Below are 16272 nucleotides of genomic sequence, written 5' to 3'. Positions count from 1 at the left end.
GGGGCCGCACCTGGTTGGGGGGGGTCTCGTGAGAAAATCAGAGCCCCCAGCCCTTCATGAGCGAAGAGCCCGAGGACCCCGTAGGCTGTGCCTTGAGGCTCTGGCGGGGGTGGGGGGGAAGGGAGGTAGAGGGTGGGGAGGCTGACGTGGCCCCCAGGTGCACCTGCCCTGGGCTCTTGCCCCAGCCGCTGGCCACCAAGGGCGCAGCCCAGAGCGGGCCGAGACACGTCCGGTCACACAGGGTGGTCACACGACAAACCTCCCCACTGCGGGGTCAAGAGAGAGAATCGAGTTGCAGCTGGTCCGTCCCTGCCGCCCCTCACATAAGGTGGGACCCGCCCCCAAACCAGATGCTGGGGACGCCAGCCTCAGGCCACGACCGCCCAGAGTGTTTGCTCCCTAAAAAACCCTGATGTTTAAACGTTGCAATTCACCGTCGCTGAGCGGCTGGCGCACGGCGTGTGCTATGCTGTCTGAACTTGTGTGTGTCTCTGAGAAAAGGTTCGTGGAATAGCAGCCCGGTCTTCACAGAGCAATGCCAGGCCGGGCGGCGCGGCGGGTCACGCCTGCACTCCCAGCACCTGGGAGGCGGGAGGGTCCCTGAGCCCAGGAGGTGGAGGCTGCAGGGAGGTGGAGGCTGCAGGGAGGTGGAGGCTGAAGGAGGTGGAGGCTGCAGGGAGGTGGAGGGTGCAGGAGGTGGAGGCTGCAGGGAGGTGGAGGGTGCAGGAGGTGGAGGGTGCAGGAGGTGGAGGCTGCAGGGAGGTGGAGGCTGCAGGGAGGTGGAGGGTGCAGGGAGGTGGAGGCTGCAGGGAGGTGGAGGCTGCAGGGAGGTGGAGGCTGCAGGGGGGTGGAGGCTGCAGGAGGTGGAGGCTGCAGGGGGGTGGAGGCTGCAGGAGGTGGAGGCTGCAGGAGGTGGAGGCTGCAGGGAGGTGGAGACTGCAGGAGGTGGAGGCTGCAGGGAGGTGGAGGTGCAGGGGGGCGGAGGCTGCAGGGAGGCGGAGGCTGCAGGAGGTGGAGGCTGCAGGAGGTGGAGGCTGCAGCAAGCCGGGATCACACCTCGGCGCTATAGCCTGGGCGCTGGAGCAGAGCCCTGTCCAAAACCATAAATACACAGCCTCACCGCGGAGGCTCTCCCGGATCCTTCCGGACCCTCCACGCCCTGGGACATCCTCAGTGCCTGAGGACCAGGCCCGGCGGGGCCTCCGCGCCCCACCCCCACTGCCTGCGCCTGCCCCCACCGCGAGCACCGCCCGCCCGGTCGCCATATTTTCCTTATGTCATGGATGCTGCTCAACACGCCAGGTTCACCCAGGCTCCTGGCAGTGACCGTGGAACATTCCAGAACTTTCCAGAATGTTGGTGATTGAGCCAGAGCCAACCTCCTCCCCTTTCAAGCCGCTGCCAAAACACCGAGGCAGGGTGGAGAGGAGGAGAAAAAGGACAAAACGGAAAAGCCACATCCGTGTCCAGGGCAAGGGTGCCCCGCTTTTATTCCTTCCGGTCCTCGCAGGGTCCCCATGGTTGGTGGAGCTCCCGGCCCCGGGGACGGGCAGGAAACGATGGGATGGAGCCGCTGAGCGGCACCTGTGGCCGGGAGGGTGGGCAGCCCTGAATCAGAGAGAAACCAGGGGGCCAGGCCAGCGCGGTGGCTCACGCCTGTAATCCCAGCACTCTGGGAGGCCGAGGCGGGAGTATTGCTCAAGGTCAGGAGTTAGAAACCAGCCTCAGCCAGAGTGAGACCCCGTCTCTACTAAAAATAGAAAGAAATTGGCCAACCAAAAATGTATAGAAAAAATTAGCCGGGCATGGTAGTGCATGCCTGTAGTCCCAGCTACTTGGGAGGCTGAGGCAGGAGGATCGCTTGAGCCCAGGAGTTGGAGGTTGCTGTGAGCCAGGCTGATGCCACGGCACTCACTCTAGCCTGGGCAACAGAGTGAGACTCAGTCTCAAAAAATAAAACGACAACAAAAAAGAAACCAGGAGGCCGGGGCGTGGCAGTGCTGAGCCCCCCCCCCCCCCAAGGGAAAGTGGCCCTGGGAGGGGCTCCCCCTCCCCCACTCCCCGCAGCTCCCACCTGCAGGAAGGGCAGACCTACCCCCCAACATTTTGGGGCCTGGGGTGGTGCAGAGACCCAGCTGGGCCCGGGGCGGGGGGGCGGGCGCAGCTTGTCGTCATGGTCACGGCAGGACTCTCCCCTTCAGGGAGGGTCAGAACAAGGCGGGGGACGCCCCGGCACCCTACAGAAGCCCCCCCGCCCGAGTGAGACCCCCCAGCCTTGGGGGACATGCCCGAGACCCGTCCTGGGCACCCTGGCCTGCAGGGCCCCCCAGCACGCGGTGGTCCTCAGAATGACCCTTCATCTCCCCCGAGCGGCCGGGGGAGGGTGGGGGTGTGTCAAGGGCTCTGTCCGTTTCTGCTGCCTGCCCCGTCCCCCGAGTGTGCAGGGGGACTCCCTGAGGGGTCCTGGGGCAGGCGGGGGAGGGACGCGTGCCAGAGCTGGGCAGAGGGGCGGGCGCCGCTCACGAGTAACAGCCTCCTTCTCGCCCCCCCACCCCCGCTCCCCTTAATGCACAGGGATTGTCTCATTCTGTCTTCACCGCACGTGTGTTCAGCAGACTCTGTCGTCTGTTCATTAGAGTCAAGGAAACTGAGGCCCAGAGAGGTTAAGTGGCTTTCCCAAGAGCATCAGCAAGGACAGATGCCAGTGGGGCGTGAAAGGGGGGGTTCCGACCCCCCATCTGTGGCCCCTGGAAGCCAGGGAGACGGCTGGGGACCTCTGTGAGCCGGGGCAGCAGTTCTTTAGCCAGAATTCAGGGGATCCATCCGCGGGGACTCAGGCAGGAAAACGTGGCGTGTGCCGTGGAGTAGCCACCACTCAAAGTTTGGCGTCCCCCATGACCATGAACGTGGCACCACCTCGGAGCCGTGCCTGTGACTTTGACGACAGAATCGCCACCCCCCCGCCCCTGACCCGCTGCGTCCCAAGGTCGAGAGCAGCTGAACGCTGGGCCTGTCACGGGCTCAGCCTGATGTTTCGTGCCATGTTTGTGGCCGGTGTCTGAGACCACACTGCTCGCTCACCCCTGCTTTGCCACCAGATGCCACGGAGAAGCACGTCCCACGGCACCAGATTTAGCAAACCTGTTGATAACTGTGTTTTAATACATTGGGTTTCCTTCATAATTCTGTGGGCTTATTTATGTTCTCAAAGACATCACTTTGAGAAGAGGCCCATGGCTGTGGCATCTATCCATCCACCCATTCATCCATCTACCCACCACTCATCTACTCATTCACCCATCCGTCCATCCATCTACCACCATCCATCATCCACCCACCATCCATCCATCATCCATCATCCATCCATCCATCCACCATCCATCCACCCACCATCCATCCATCATCTATCATCCATCCATCCATCATCCATCCACCCACCATCCATCCATCCACCCACCATCCATCATCCACCATCCACCATCCATCATCCATCCATCCATCATCCATCATCCACCATCCATCCATCCACCATCCATCCACCATCCATCCATCCACCCACCATCCATCCATCATCCATCATCCATCCATCCATCATCCACCATCCACCATCCATCATCCACCATCCACCCATCCATCCACCATCCATCCATCTGTCCGTCCACCACCATCCATCTGTCCACCACCATCCATCATCCACCCACCCACCCATCCATCCACCATACAGCAATCCATTCACCATCATCCATCCACACACCATCCATCCATCCATCCACCATCCATCCACCATCCATCCATCCACCCACCATCCATCCATCATCCATCATCCATCCATCCATCATCCACCATCCACCATCCATCATCCACCATCCACCCATCCATCCACCATCCATCCATCTGTCCGTCCACCACCATCCATCTGTCCACCACCATCCATCATCCACCCACCCACCCATCCATCCACCATCCATCATTCACCATCCACCCATCCATCCACCATCCATCCATCTGTCCGTCCACCACCATCCATCTGTCCACCACCATCCATCATCCACCCACCCATCCATCCATCCACCATACAGCAATCCATTCACCATCATCCATCCACACACCATCCATCCATCCACCCACCATCCATCCATCATCCATCATCCATCCACCCACCATCCATCCACCATCTATCATTCACCATCCACCCATCCATCCACCCACCATCCATCCATCCACCCACCATCCACCATCATCCATCATCCATCCATCCATCATCCATCCACCCACCATCCATCCATCCATCCACCATCCATCATTCACCATCCACCCATACATCCACACATCCATCCACCCATTCATCCACCATCCATCCATCCATCCATCCATCCACCAGCCATTCATCCACCATCCACCCACCATCCATCCACCATCCACCCACCATCCACTATTCATCCACTCACCATCCCCCATCCACCCACCATCCATCCACCATCCACCCACCACCCACCATCCATCCACCATCCATCTACCTTCCACCATGCAACCCACCTGGCAACCACCCATGCACCATCCATCATGCACCCAACAGTGTGGTGGAAGTCTCCTACATGCCAGGAAAGGAGGCAAACACAATGGAGGGCCTTCACAACTGTCATCTCCCACAAGGCCCCCCAGCTCTCTGGCCATCCTGCAGACCCCCAAAACCTGGGGGTGAGCCCACCTTCAAGCCTCTATGCCTGGATTGCTCTTCACACCTCCCCAGCAGAAGTGCTCCTACCTACCCCAGAAGTCTGTCTCCTGCAGTTCCTAAAGAGCAGGAAGGGTGGCCATCCTGGGCACCAGGAAGGGTGGCCACCCCAGGGCGGCCCAGCACGTCCTTGTAGAAAGGAAGAAGGGAAGGGAGGGAGGAAAGGTGGAGGGAGGGTGCCAGCTGCAGACAGCAGGAGTCCCTGGGGGGGAACAATGTCCCCTCCCTTGGCCCCACCCTGCAGCTACTTCCTCCGGCTCCTTATCTCCTGCTGCCCAGCCCTGAAAGCCGCAGCCAACGTCTGCTTCCCCCAAGCCCCAACTGCCCAAGCTGGAGGGTGGGGAGCACTGAGCTCCCCCCACGGGGCCGGGACAGCCCCCACCCGCATTTGTGGGCGACTTTCTTCTCTTTCCACCCCACCTCTGTTGGACCCCCCTGCTCAGAAAGCCGGGCAGAACAAGACAAGACGGGCGCCTGGGGCCTCATCTCGAAAGTGGAAGTGCCCCATCTGGGGGGCTCAGGTGCAAGCCCCGAACATCTGCCTGCAGGGCTGGGGGGCGGGGAGCAGCCTCCAGCCCCACCCAGGCCCTGCCCCTGCCTTCCCGGGTGTGTGTGAGGGGGCTGCGCCTCTCAAAGACGCCCAGTTCCTTACCCACCGCTCCTCACTGCAGACACCCACAGCCACAATCACAGCCGTGCCGGCCGCTCAGGCCTCTTTGCGTCTCCACCCTCAGCAGTTCTCCCAGAGCTGGGCCAGTGTGGACCCCGCTGCGCTGCAGGGGCGGTGCCTGGCTCGCCCATCAGTAGCACCCAAAGCACTGCCGGGGTGCCCCTGGGGAGACGGGCCGAGGGGGACTGACAGCTTTCCCTCGTGCTGTCATCGCTAACTGTGCAGGTGTGACTTGAAAATCAAATCCGACCAGACCAAACCCAAGAGGCACAGATGTCTCTGGCCGTGGCTGGGTCCTCAGCCGCCCGGCCAGCCCCACTGGGACCCAGGCTTGAGGGCACCTGTCCCCTCCTGTGTGTAAGCCACCACCCTTGCCCCTTGACAGTCATGGCTCCCTTTAGTAAGTGGCCTTTTTCCAGCATCCTCACTCCCTCCTTGCCTGGTGGCCAGGGTGGGGGTGTCCAGTACCCTCCCCCATGGTCTGAGTGGACCCAGGGGTCTCCGAGGTGGCCTCTGGGAACTTTCAGGCCAGGGGAGCTGCCGGCCTTGCCCCCAGCACACCCAGGCTGCTGGGCAGCCCCCGTCCCCTTCCCCGCTGTGGGCTCCAGCACTCGAGGCAGCCCTGGGAGGGAGGGGGTCCACAAGGCCCCCCCTGCAAGGCCCACGACCCCTGGATCCGAGGCCAAGCACAGAGAGGGTCCAGGCCCGGAGGGTGGGAGGTACTCTGAGGACAGGTGGGGGCCCAAGCACTCCAGGCAGCTGTGCAAGCCGTGGGCGGGGGGAGGGAGGAGGCAGGGAGACTGGGCAGGGAGGCCGACGCCTGCAGGACCATGACAGGTGGCCCGGCCCAGCAGGGTGGGAGAGGGCAGGCAGGTGGGGGGTCCTGGGCCAGGAGGAGACACACCCCACAGGCCTTGCCTTTGGGCTCGGGGTGGGTGGGCTGTCGCCAGGGCTACCAGGCAGCCAGGCAGGAGGAAGTTGTAGGAAAGTCAAACCGGAATGGCCAGATGGTTCCTGCTGGGGAAGTCTCGGGTGCAGCTGCAGGGCCCCGGCCGGCACTATCAGGGTGACACAGTGGCAGCCTCACCCACAGGCTGCAGGGAGACCTCCCCCCGCTCCTGCCCCCGCCCCCATCACATGAGCCCCTGAGGCCCCCCCAGGCAGCAACCCGGGCCCTCGGGTATCGGCAGCTAGAGGGACCTGGTGCTTTCTCGGGGACAGAGGCCCCGGCTCCCAGCACCCCGGCCAGCCCGGCTCCTCGCTCCCTCGGGCCGCAGGAGGTCAGGAGAGACGCCTAGAACAGGCCTGCTGGCCCCAAGGTGGCCGGCCTCACGCCCCGGCTCTGCCACTGAGGGACAGGCGGCTCAGAGTCTCTGATCTGCCGGCCGCCCGCGCCCCAGGCCTGCTCCGTGCTCCCGAGTCCCAGGTAAGAGGCCGGGCGTGTGGGGAGGGGCCGGGGCAGGTGGGGCTGTGGCACCACGAGCTGCCAGGCACCTGCCCAGCTGTGTTGACTCACCTGACGCAGCAGCACGCCTCCCGCGGGGCACGGCCGGCACAGCTGGGGCAGGTGCGTCCCGGCCCCACCCAGAGGCGGATGTGGAGGCCGGGGCTGCTCCGAGGGACACAGGTCCCCACCGTGGGGGGGTCAGCGGCAGGGGTCGCACGCAGCCCCTCCTCCCAGGTGGCTGCCTCAAGATAGGGTGGCAGGGGAAACTGAGGCCAGAGGTGAGGGCATTGGCCCAGGACCTCCGTGCATGAGGGATAGCCCAGGGCCAGTCCTGCCCCCATGGCCACACTCGGAGCCCATAGTCCCGAGTGTCGTGAGGCTGTCGCTGCCGCCGGCCGAGGGCCAGGCCCCGGGAACAGGGACGCCCAGGTGCCCTGCAGCCCCTCAGACGAGTGTCGTGGCGTCCGAGCGTGGGTGATTCAAGGTGCCTTTGAGGAGGAGGCCGTGGGACGGGGCCACCCAGACCCGTGCCCACACGGCCGCCCCTTGTCTACGGGAGCCCAGCCCAGCGGTCACCTGCCGAGCGTGCCCTGGGGTCCCCAGGTCCCTCGTCACTTGGCCTGGGTGTCCTCGTGGGGGGCGAGCATGGGGAGCAGGGGAGGGGGGCGCCGAGGTGTGCGGAGGGGCTGCCGCCTGTCTGCCTGGGGGAGGCCGGGCCAGGAGGTGGCCGGGACGCTCCGTGTCTGTGACCTTGCGGAGGGCCGGGGGTGGAGCGGAGGGTCTGAGTGGCCTCTGACACGGACCACCTGCCACCGCGTTGGTCCCCGGCCGCTGCGCCCACCTGGAGCCCCTGCCCACTCACGGGGCCTCCAGGGCGAAGGACGGCAGACCAGGGGCTGAGGTCCCACGGAGACACTCCTCCAAGCCACAGGCCGTATTCCAGGTGGCCACGGGGACGGCACCACGGGACACACGTGGCTCCAGGCCTGGGCCGTCTCGCCCTGCACCGCGGGGACCTCAGGGACGCGCCACCCTAGGGGATGCGTGTGGCCCTGCGGTGCCCGGAAGCGCCCGGCAAGACTCCGGCCAGGCCGTGGGCAGCTCTCCCCTCCCGCAGCCCTGGGGCCCCGCATGAGTCCCGGGAAAGCGTGAGGTCTGAAATGAGGGACCCGGCTGTGAACCGCGGAAAGAGCAGTGACCGTTTTCAGGGCTGAGGCATCAGCACGTTTCTGTTTTTAGCACAAACCTCCATGGAGGGCCCGGCGTCGGCGTGAGTGCTGGGTGGGGCAGGACCACCCCCGTCCGTGGGGGCCTCGGTGGGACGGCCAGGCTGCACCCCGAGTGTACCTCGCTGGGGGGAGGGGGCTGGGCACCCCAAACCCTCCGCACCTCCCTCCCTCCCCTCCCTCTCCGGGCAGGTCTCCGCTGATGGCTGATCTGTGTCGGTCCAGGGGGTGGGAAGAACAGCCCCCGGTAGAGCAGTGTTGGGGGCTCAGACTTAGTCGGCGCCTACTGTGTGCACCAGGAGCTGGCTCGTCCCCACCTTCCAGACCAGCAGGCGGTGACCCCCTTACCCCGGGAAGCCGGGGTTGGAACCAGGACCCGCCACGGGGGGCGGGGGGCAGAGGGCTCAGGGTTCCAGAGACAGACTCCGAAACCCACTCGCGGACGCCGTGGCTGAAGGACCCAGGCCACGATGGAAGCTGTTTGGTGTCGGCCCACAGGGACGCAGGGCTGGGCGGCAGTTTTATCTCGAGCGTGACCCGGGTGCTGAGCGCCCACGCCGGGGAGTCCCAGGCGGGCACACGGGGTGGGCAGGGGTCGCGGAAGGTGCCCTCCCTCCAGGAAGCCCCGAGAGCCCACGGAGCCAGCCTGGCCCACGGCGGGGTCAGACCAAAGGCCAGCAGGCTGCTCCCCCCTCCCCCGCCCCCGCCAGCTGCCACCTGCTCGCAGCTGTTCTCCGGCATGTTCCACACACCGGGGTTAAGGCAACGGGGACGTGTCCCCTCCCAGCTCAGGTCCTGGCCCCTCCGGCAGCCTCCCTGGCTGTGCAGGGCTCACGCCACCTGCACAAGCCTCCCCTCCCCCCGGGCCTTCCCGCCTGTCCATGAGGACACCTGCCATTGGACCCAGGGCCCCAGGCGCCTGCAGGGGTGCAGGGGGCATCTCCAGGGGTGCAGGGGAGGGGATGCGAGAAGGGGGTGGCCTCTGTCCCCGCCCCCAACCTGGCTTCTCCTCCAGCCACAGGCAGGTCACACTCGGGGCCAGGGTGGCTGTGGGTTCCCGTCGGAGGGGGTGGCGTGTGTGGCAGGACATCGGGGGCCACACCCCGTCTTGAAATGAGGGGCTGGGGGGGGCCACCAAGGGTGCCTGCAAAGGGGCGAGACAGTGACCGCCAACTCCATCTGCACACACAGCCCGTCACAGCGGCCCTCTGGCTGCACCTGCTCCGTGCGGTCATCCTGAGGGCGACCCTGCATCCCGTCCGCTCATGCCCTGTGGGGGGCTCCTCCCTGCCCCCCAGCCCTGGACACTCAGACCTCACCTCCTGTCTCCCTTTTGTCAGCCACCTGGTGTCACGGAGTGAGGCACCAGGCTGCCACTGCAGCCCCAGAAGAAGATACTGAGGTTCTGAGGGGCACACAGCCGGCTCTGCCGGGCGGGCAGATCAGCGGTGGGGCAGGACAGACGGGCTCAGGGGCGTGAGGGTCCAGCTGCCCGACCTCAGACGGACGTTGAGTGCGGAGTCAGGCCCAGGTCGGGGCAGGGCAGCCGGTCCCGGCAGGGAAATGGCGGCGGAGAGGCCGGGACAGGAGGCTGGAGGAGGGCAGAGGGGCCGTCCACAGAGCTGGGACAGACACTGACCTCAGTCCCCTCCTGCCGTCCCCCCAGCGCCGGGGCTGCCCCCCTCATAAAGGGTGGGTCCCCGCCCCGGGAAACGTGGGGCCTGCTGCCCGGGGACCCTCAGTCGCTGCTGGGACACTCATCCTTCCCAACGACGACATCCCCATCCCGCAAGACAATGACGCCAGACTTGTCCTCACTCCCAGTGGGACGGCAGAGCCGCAGGGCAGGGCAGTGCCCAGGGTGCAATCCAGGCCAGCTTCCTGGAGGAAGTGGGCCCTGGGGGCGGCTCACAGGGCCCAGAGGACTTTCACTTCTCGCATGGGGGCCGGGGCTTCCCGGGGCTTTCGCTTCCGTGCCTGCAGTTGGGAGGTGCGGGCGGGAAGAGCGGCCACTTGGGCGGGGAGGCCAGGGCTCCCCATCCAGTGCTCCTCCTGGGAGACGACCGTGGCAGGTGGGGGAGCAGCTGGGGGAGGGGCAAAGACCACGCCGTCCTCGTGCCGCCCACCTAGTCCCGTGGACTCGGGTCATTCCTGCAGGTTGCTAAGAGGCCAGAGGCCACCGTGGCGCCGGCCACTGGAGTTCTCGTCACCGAAGCACAAAAATCACGCCCCGCCCGCCCAGGACGGCTGCTCAGGGAGGGGCAATGACCCAGGACAGGGCAGGGCAGGGGCCACGCTGCAGGGACCGAGGGGCCCCCACTCCCGGCTCTGCCCACCCCCGGCCCGAGTGGTTCTCTCGGGTGAGCACAGGGTCGCTCTGTCAAAGCGGTGTGAGGTCCGGTCCCGTCACACATGTGTGAACATGCTCTGGGGCTTCTCCCTCCCAAGGTCCCTGCCCTCCACTGCCTGCGATGCCGCAGGGCCTTTGCACATGCTATGAGCTCTCCAGGAGGCCCTTCCCGGGTGTCTCGGCTCAAGTCCGCCCTCTCAGCCGGGCCTCCCTCCCCCAGCTCTTTTCTCCTTCCACCTGCCGTCCGCCGGACACGGGAACATTTCCCATCCCAGTCTCCCCGGCACGAGGCTCCGGGGATTGGGGGGGGTGACACGCAGAGAGGGGCTCACCCCATCTCTGCCTACGCTCTGCCTCCTTGTGACTTAGTCCTTGCTCAGCTGCCGCGGGACCGTGGGAAGGTCACAGCCACTGTCCCAGGAAGAGCCGAGGCCCAGAGACGGGGAGTGACTTGCGTGGGGCCACACAGCAGACAGGGCCAGACCCAGAGTCCGCCCGGGGAGCTGGCCTTGGGCTGGGGTCCTGCCCTCCTGGCCGGCCTCGGGCCAGGCTCCAGGACGGGGTGAGGGGCTCGAGGACGGGCCGGGCGGGGGGCCCTGGAGCCCCTGGTGGGAGTCCGTGGAGGGTGTCAGTGGAGGAAGCGATTTTGTAGGAAGGAGGCTGAGCCCGGGAAGGAGAGGGGACCCCAGGAGAGAGAGGACCCCAGGAGAGAGGGGACCCCAGGAGAGAGGGGACGGGGTGCTGAGGCAGCTGGGGTGGGCCCACCACACCCCCCACACTCAGCCGGGCCCCGTACACCAGAGGAGAGGCGGCCCCACTCCAGCCTGGGCGCGGCTGTGCCCAGCGGCACCTTGCAGGTGTCTGGTCGGCCTGGCGAGAGGGGGTGGGCTGTGATCCCATCGCATGGGCAGGAGACAGGTGGTGTCCCGGTGGTTGCCATGAGAGACCTGCCGGGCGTGCGTCCACCATGGTGGGGTCCAGCCCAGCACCCCGGGCTGAGAAGGAAGCGGGGATCCACCCTCCCCAGGGGCTCCCGGCCTGCCCTCCCCCTCTGAGTCGAGGTGCGTTCTGAGTATCAGGAAAGCCCCGGCTTCAGGGACCCCGAGGAGGGACGGGCATGGGGCCCTTGCACACCTTCATCCCTACCCCCCGACCCCCGTCTGCCGTGGCCCCCACTCCTGGCCATATTCAAGCCCCAGGGCCAGTCTGACCCAGCCCGGCCGTCTCCACTATGGGCCCGAGGACCCTCAAAACAGTCCCCTCTGCCACACGTGGGGGCCGGGCCGCCAGGACTTCCCCAGCACAGGGCTCTCAGCCCTCCGGTTTGTGGGGACCCCGGAGCGTAGGGTCAGAGGTGAGAGGCCCCCGCACCCTGGCCTGGTCCCATGGAGCAAACTGGACTCTGCACCTCTGTCCGGTTCATTTCCAGCCTGGAGGGTGGTGTCGCCCTTGATACCCATCACAGCTCATCACCACCCCCGACACCCAGCCCCAGGGTCGGTACCCCGCATCCAGAGGGGTGACCGATAGGTGACAGAGCTTGAATGGGGGCCAGTCCCTCTGCTGCCCCCCATGTCCTCCTCCTGAGACCCGCAGCTGCCGCCGGCCGGCTGGGGACGGGGCTGGGCCCTCAGCCGGGGTTTCCTGGGCGGCAGGGTAGGGGGCCGTCCCCACCTGGGGGCTCTCCAGCCGGGGGCTGCCGCCACCGGGGCCTCCTGGGCAAACAGCCCGGCTGGGCGCGGGAGCCGGGAGGGACGGCGGCTTCCTGTCGAAAACCGAAACTGCCAGGTGCTTCCCGCCCGCCCCGCCGCCCAGAGCCAGCTGGGACGACATCCGCAGCCTGGACACCCCCCCACTCCCCGCCCCCGCCCCCCCCTGCCCGCACCTGTGCCCAGCCTGACTCGGCCTGTGCCAGCCCAGGTCACTGCGCGTGGGGTCCCTCCCCCCGCTCTGGGGGAGCTGGTCTCTGCTTAGCCACGACAGCCCACAAAATGTGCAGGATTTCAAAGTCTGTGCAGAAACAAGGCTGCAAGACACTGCCATGGTTTTTATTTTTATTTTTTTTATGTGAGACAGAGTCTTGCTCTGTTGCCCAGGCTAGAGTGCCGTGGCGTCAGCCTCGCTCACAGCAACCTCAGACTCCTGGGCTCAAGTGATCCTCCTGCCTCAGCCTCCCAAGTAGCTGGGACTACAGGCATGTGCCACCATGCCCGGCTAATTTTTTATATATATGTTAGTTGGCCAATTAATTTCTATTTATAGTAGAGACGGGGTCTCGCTCTTGCTCAGGCCGGTCTCGAACTCCTGACCTTGAGCGATCCACCCGCTTCGGCCTCCCAGAGTGCTGGGATGACAGGCGTGAGCCACCACGCCCGGCCTCAGTCATGGTTTTTAAACTGAACACATGGAACCGCTGACATTTCAGACGGCTCATGGGCGGAACACAGGCAGAACACGCCAGGTGCCAGTTTCCTTTCTCTCCCGTCTCTGGCTACGGGGACACGTAACAACAGCTCCCCTGCGTCGAGCATCAAACTCCCGTTGGACGTGCCGCCCCAGGGCAGGTGCTGTTCCTACATGTCGGACCCGACAGCAGGGGGGACAGTCCCTGAGCCCCAGCCTGCGTCTCCGCTGTGGCGGTTAAAGCACGAGGGTGGAGGGAGGGCTCAGCAGGGGGCTGGGACCCGCTCGGACACTTGGGGGGTCTCGGCCTAGCCCCTGGCCCCCCATCTGCATCTTGGCTCCTTGTCGTCACGCCGGGATGACCACAGACAGCCCCGTCTCCCACGTGTCTGAGAACCCGAGCAGGGGTTCTCGCCGGCGTTGGCGTGGAAACCCCACCGGGGGCCCTGTTTTCTCCCCGTCCTCCCCGGACACACTGCCGTGTTTCACAGTTATAGAAAAGGTTTCACGTTCTGTGTTTCCTTTGCAAGTTTCTCTGTTCTCTTGACGTCTCCGGGGTCTGTCTCGTGGCAGGTTCGTGTCTGGGCCACATGGCCCTGCGGGGTGGCCGTGTCTGCGTGGCAGTGGACCCTGAGTGCGTCCGTCCCCTCTTGTTGCGGACGGTCCTCTTCCTCGTCCCCTTGTACCACGAGGGCGCCAGGTCCCCCTCCCGCCTCCCGGGGACAGAGCCCCAGTGGACGTGGACGTGGCCGGGCTCCCGCTGCCTGGCCCCTCCGAGCGGCGGGGGCTGGTCTCTGAAGGGCCACGGCGGGGAATCGGGTCTGACTCCAGACAGGGTCTGACGCCACAGCACGGGCGTCTCCCGGGACTCTCTGTCCCAGCACGTCTCGCGGAAGGCCTTGCCCCGCCCAGGTGTCCTGCCCGGCAGGTGTGTTTCTGATGGCCGAGAACACCTGTCGTGCCTGGAGTCCCTCACCCATAGACGTAAGGGCGGGCAGGAGAGGGGGCCGGGTGCTGGGTGCGGGTGGTGCCCGGGGACCATGCATCTGTCTCTGCTGGAGCCACCGCCACCTGCCGGTGGGACGGGGCCGGGGACCTGAGGACACAGGGTCCCCAGCCGACCCTGCGTGACCCTCGCCCCGGCCCCGACTTCAGCCACGTTCCCGCCAATGCACCTTGGCAGCTTCTCCGGTGTCTGTCCCTGAGCCGTGAGGGGGCCGGCTGAGACGAGTCTTGGGGAGACCCGTGTCTGCCGTGTGACTCAGCCATAGAAAGTCCAAAATGGGGGCGCAGGCTGGCGCGGGGCAGCCTGGGAAACGCCAGTCTGCAGGCACAGCTGGAGGGAGTCGCCGTGGCCCCTCTGTGGAGGCAGAGGAGGAGACGGGGCTGCCGTCCCTGCGTGTGGCTGCTGGGGGCGGGGGGTTCTGTGTGGGCCCCACCCCGCCCAGGCACCCGCCTCCTCCCCCCTCCCTCCACGCCAGCCCGTGGCACTCAGGGCAGACGGGACTCAGCAGGGGTAAGCAGGGAGGACGCCAGGCCCTGTTCTCGAAGCCCCCGGTTCTCTGCCGCTCTCATGCACCATAACATTTTTTTTGGCAAACCGAGTCCTCCTTCAAGGTGACTCTGTTTAAAACCAGCCTCATGGGGCCGGGAGCAGTGGCTCACGCCTGTGATCCTAGCACTCTGGGAGGCCGAGGCGGGCGGATTGCTCAAGGTCAGGGGTTTGATACCAGCCTGAGCAAGAGCGAGACCCCGTCTCTACTAAAAATAGAAAAAAATTAATTGGCCAACTAATATATATAGAAAAAATTAGCTGAGCATGGTGGCACATGCCTGTAGTCCCAGCTACTCGGGAGGCTGAGGCAGGAGGATCGCTTGAGCCCAGGAGTTTGAGGTTGCTGTGAGCTAGGCTGACGCCACGGCACTCACTCTAGCCAGGGCAACAGAGTGAGACTCTGTCTCAAAAAATAAAATAAAACCGGCCTCACCCGCTCGTCCACACACACACCGGGGGCTGCTGCTGTTTTGACAGGTGACGGTGGCCACTGGGGACTCTTTCGATGGTGACAGTTTTCTGCACCTCCGGGTCACAGGGCAGGCGCAGAGCACCCTGTGCAGGGGTGTGTGAGGCGTGCACTCAGGGGCGCTCACCCCACCCCGCCCCGCCCCGCCCGCACACACTCTGCCCCACAGGGCCCAGCCCTGGCGTAGGACACCCGGCGGTCGCAGAGGCGGGACCAGGGCCCGGGCGGCGCGAGCTGCAGGTGCCTCCACGCCCGGGGCTGGACGCGGGGCCCGAGGGGCCAGTTCGCTGCGTCCGCGTGTCACAGAGAGGGTGTTCCCGTCGCCCCTGGGCGCTCACCTGCGCTCGGCATCGAGTTCACGATAACCTTGGAGCTGCGGGTTTGGGTTCGTTCAAATGTCACCTCAAAAACAGACGGACAGGGTGGGTCCTCTCCGGACACCAACCCTCTCAGACCGGCGCTCGTCGGGTTCTGACCCGGACGGGCGTGTTGCTGAGGGACCCGCTGTGTCACCCTGCCTTCCAGCTGCGACACAGGTGGGGCGCGGACGGCAGGCGAGAAGGAAGCAGGGAGGAGAGACCCACGTGCTCTTTTGGAAAGCCAGAGTCTGTCTACTCCTCAGACAGACGCAGAGCGAGCCCTGGGCCACGGTGCGGCCCGCTCACCGAGGGAAGCGGCAGGCCGACCACGCTGGCCACGCAGGGTGTGGGATGGGCGGAGGGGGTCACAGAGGCCGAGAAGGAGGCAGAGGTCGGGAACTGAGTCAGGGACACGGCCTTCTCTGCGGAGCAGGAGCAGGTTGCAGCTCACCGACTGCTCCGCTCTGGCGCCTGACCTGCAAGGCCGGGCCGCCCAGCAGGGAGCAGAGTCCAGGCAGGGGCGTCTCCCGCAGGGCCACACGCACGCCGTGGCTGCCCGGCGCTGCCAGGAGGGCGCGAGGTCCCGTCTGCTTTCTTACGCATTTGGGTCGGCGGTTCCAGGCAGAAGGGAGGCGGTACAGCCGGTGCCGTGGCTTTGTGCCGGGGCCAAGCGCTGTGGTTCCGGCCAGAGGCGAGAGCGGCCCCCAGGCCCAGTGCTTGCGGAACGGTCTAGAAGCAAGGCCCCCACCGGCGGTTCCTTAGAGCTGCCCTGCCCAGGCACCTGGGAGTCTCTCGTGTGGCCCCTTTAAAGACCCCGCCATAGACGGGAGGCGTCGCCACCTGCCCCACCCGGCGGGCCTGGGAGCCCAGAGAGTTCTCTGTTCTCTCGGAGGAGACCCCACAAGCCAGCGGCTGCCCGCCCAGCACAGCCCTGGGTCACGGCGAGGAGTCGGGGTATGGAGGGGTGAGGACCCCAGGCCCCTGTCGGGCGGGGCATCTCCGTGTCCTGGGATCCCCGGGAGGGTGGGTGACCTGTGCCTGCTCATCTCCCTGCCAGG

This window comes from Microcebus murinus, chromosome 20 (assembly GCF_040939455.1).
Source record: "Microcebus murinus isolate Inina chromosome 20, M.murinus_Inina_mat1.0, whole genome shotgun sequence".
Taxonomy (NCBI): domain Eukaryota; kingdom Metazoa; phylum Chordata; class Mammalia; order Primates; family Cheirogaleidae; genus Microcebus; species Microcebus murinus.
Note: the sequence above shows the minus strand (reverse complement) of the source record.